The sequence below is a fragment of the Zophobas morio genome, unplaced genomic scaffold (assembly GCF_036711695.1).
Source record: "Zophobas morio isolate AGI-343-1 ecotype UQ-CSIRO unplaced genomic scaffold, CSIRO_AGI_Zmor_V1 ptg000666l, whole genome shotgun sequence".
Taxonomy (NCBI): Eukaryota; Metazoa; Arthropoda; class Insecta; order Coleoptera; family Tenebrionidae; genus Zophobas; species Zophobas morio.
In genome coordinates this window covers 1-3919 of record NW_026972769.1, presented here as the reverse complement: position 1 = coordinate 3919, position 3919 = coordinate 1, and the positions used below count along the sequence as shown (strand labels likewise).

General features: G+C 29.7%; 1 long non-coding RNA gene across 1 annotated transcript; it reads right to left on the bottom strand.

The window, feature by feature from the left end:
* Positions 1–877: 877 nt before the first annotated feature.
* Positions 878–1338, bottom strand: LOC135121685 (uncharacterized). The gene is made up of 3 exons (XR_010279086.1): positions 1288–1338; positions 1001–1155; positions 878–940 (listed from the first exon to the last, which is right to left on the bottom strand). It is a non-coding gene; the product is annotated as an uncharacterized LOC135121685 (long non-coding RNA).
* Between the last annotated feature and the right edge of the window lie 2581 nt (positions 1339–3919).

Here is a 3919-nt window from a genome sequence, read left to right as displayed (position 1 = left end):
GAATAGCAATGAGGTGTAGTGAGAAAGTTCGCTCCTGCCAAGGAAAAGATCCCGGCTCCCATTTATTTATTTATTAAAGTTTCTGGCACTCGACCGAGTAAAGGTTTATTTCTTATTTTAAAATTATGTACTTGTCTTTCGCCTTTGGCTTGAACTCCCGGCTAAGCATTAAGGCATTAAACTATAATTCAGGCTGAGTATATCGCCTCATTACTCGGAAAAGGGCCCATCTGCTAAAAGATGGTTAGGGTGTCCAACGGGGTAGGACGGGGGCGACCCGCGTATGAGAGTTGATGTGCAAAGACAGTCCACCCTTGTAGAGTACGAATAGCAGTGGTGGTAAAAATCGACTTTCAGTAAATGTGGGGCAACTATTAACATGTTAATGAGCACATGTAAAACTAAATAAGCAATAAATATAACCCGTGGTATATACACGCGTTATTTATTTAACACGTGCCTTGCCTACTTTAATTAAATACAGCGAACTTATAAATAAAAGCCTTTTCTATTTACATTCAGCAAAGCATATTAGAGCCCGTTTATAATATCCTGTAGCTCACCCGTTTCCACCAGTTGCTTAACCACGTCTACTCCGCCTACCAGCTGTCCTTTTACATAACTAAAAACAAAAAAAAATTGAGTTGAAAAATAGTGATAATGCAGAATATAAAAAAAGCAAACAGTTGGGGATAAGTAGGCCAGTTCGAGTACTCCTTAAGCCCTTGACGCACATGTTCATCGGATAATACATCAAAAGTTTCAAATTTGCCAATATCTATTAATAATAAACTTTTTAATAATTTTTTTAATTAAGCATAAAATAATAAACCCGTTAATAAAATAATAAAAAGATAAAAAAATGATAAAAAAACCGGGAATACTTAAGAAGATCAACCATCGTTTTACTAAAGCCACACTTTGGTTGGTCGGGCGTACCCTTAAATAAAGTTATTGACCAATGGCAACAGTTATAAATATAAGGCACGATCTACGCTACCTTCATGAAAAGTACGACTTTACTGGTTTGGATAAGATTTTTCAGCCTCGCGTGAAGGGCCTTAGCGCTTTCTTTATAACAAGAGGAAGGAAGTAGAGAAAAAAACTCCTTTGAAGCAATCAGCTCTTGAACAATATCAAGACCGCCCACCAAAACTAATAAAAAAAAAAAAAGAAATTTTGAAAATAATTTAAAAAAATTAATTTTTTATAGATTTTCATTTTACCGGTTTATGAAAATAATCAAAAAAATATTTCTCTAGAGTACATATAACAAAAAAAGAAGACCTCCTTTAACATACACTTGAGGATACGTGGGCCAATGAGAATGCTTTTTTAAACCTTTAAAAAAAAAAATTCAAAAAAACGGAAATTAAAATTATTATATAAAAGTTGACCTTCGCGGATATCATTATCAATTAATATATCAAAAGTTTCGTAAATGAGATTATACGAATCAAGAAGTTCAATTAACGCACGTGAAAATTTACAACGCGGGTCACTGGGCTTGCCTGTTTTTTATAAATTAATAAATTTTTAATCTAAAAAAATACTATTTGAACAACGAAATAAATTTATAAATTTAAATAAAAAGCAAAACTGAAGTTAAAATTAATTATAATAAAAATTAGAGCAAAATACAAAAAAGTAAATTTTGTAAACTAAGAAATAATCAACTTAAATAAATGTACAATAAAATTTTTTCAAATGACTTTCAAAAAATTATTTTTAAATAATAAAAAAATAAACGGTATAAACCGATCGCAAACATTTTACAATTATAAAAAAGATTATAAAGTTAAACTACTTAAACAGTTAATGTACAAAAGATGAAATTAAAATTCTTGATAAATTGATTGCTGTATAAAATAAGTTTTAGAAAATTAAGACTAAAATGATCATTTTATAAAATTAAAATCAAAAATCCAAAAAATTTAAAATTAAATTCTAAAAAATTAAGTTCCAGGAATGAAATTAATAATAATAATAAAGCAAAAAATTACAATGTTAACTTCATAATTAAAAAATCAGACCTGTTTAATTTAATTATATATTAAAAGAAGAAAAAAAAGTTACCCTTCATAAAAATCATTAAAGGAGAAGAATTAATTAATCGAAACATGCGAGCAGTCAAAGGAATCTCAGAATCAAGATTGTTCAAGATTTTAGAATTTTCTTGTTTATCAAAAGCACTCAACGAAGAAACTTTCTCGCTAAGATCAATAATGTCAACACCAATCACCTTTTTTTTTTAAATAATAAAATTAATTAGATTAAAAAAGTTATGTTTCAATAATACTCGAGAAAAAACGATCCCATCTTTAAATAATATTATTGTAGGGATTTCAGTAACCGAGTACTCGTTACAAAGATCAGAATTGTCTTGAGCATTCACCTAATTAAGTCAGAAAAAAAATTACTGCTTAAGTTCAATTAAATTTGAAATATTATAATTAAAAAGTTTTGCATAGACTTTATAGTTATAGTGCAAAAAAGTCCTCTTCCGCTTCGTTGAAAATCAGCAACTTAATAATAGCAATAGTAGGAAGAAAACTAAAGTTTTTTCTGTAGTTTTTTATTTATTTATAAGGTAGTTAAACATTTAAAATTACAAGGCGATAATAGCAATTTTCGAATAAATCATACACCTTTTACTTCGAGTCTTAACCTCTAAAGTAAAAAGGAAAACCAACTTTTTTAAAATTTATGTTATTTCCAATAACAATATTATGCCCTACAACTCTACCACATATGAATATTCACGTTCAAAAAATTCTAGTAAATAGTGTGTTAAGAAGAAAAAAATAAACAATAAAAATTTACTTTTAGAAAATTAATATTAGCATAAATGTTGTTCAACTCAGATAAAACTTCAATTATATGAGAATCATAAGGTGAACCAGGAATTGTGAAAAGTAAAACCTTTTAAAATATTTGTTAAAACAACCACTAAAGATTTTATATCTATTGATGCAAGTACCGATAAAGGTTTCTCCTGATTCTTTAAATAAGTTAATAAATCATGTTTGTGTTGGATTGGGATGATAAACTTTTGGTCTTCCTTACTTAACAGCATCGTGGCCGTGAATAAGAAAAAGAGGCTTAACGAAAACTTATATATCTTTTAAAAGAAGCGTTTAAGAGCGTGCAAAGATAATTAATCTAATAATTAATAAAGTAAAGAAAATTATAATAAAGTGTACTGAATAATTTAGTAAGAGCTTGTATAAGAATGAAAATACTATTACTTAGAAGTTGAGTAAAAAAAAGACTATATATTTGGGACATCAGAAGCGAGGCAAATGGTTTATAATTATTTTACCTTTATGTGTTAGGGTTATTAAGGTTCCTAAGAGAAAATGATATATATATCGGTAATGGCTCGCGCACGACCTTTTTTTTTTATGATTTGTGGTTTATGCCGATGAGTGTTGCGCTCTAAATTTATTAATTAATTATTACCGTGCGCAGTGATAATACGAAGTTGACCAATAAAAGTAGAATTTAGAAGTTTTATTATTGTATGAAGTACAACAGCCTCTAACGTATTGGCCGCCCCCTCAGTTGGATCGTCGTTCCCTGGTACCGGAGAACGTCTCCAGTTTACCGCTTAAAAAACAGCTTTTGGAAACATTAGCTCCAGTACACAACTTATCTTTTCTTTAATGGGTCTGGGCTCCCCACTGCTCCAAGAGGCATCGATATCATAAAATTTAGCCGGTTTAATGACTTCATTAAATTATTCTAGTTGTCGTGGGATGTCCGGGGGCGTACATACTTTAATAGTCACCCAAAGTATTCATGATTTTTCTCATTAAATCAACTTCCGCTCTCAAAGCCTTCAACTCTTCAGTGAATTTTTCCATCATGCCTTTTTGCTTTTTGAAAGAGCCAGAAGCATTTTTTCCGAGTTCCTACA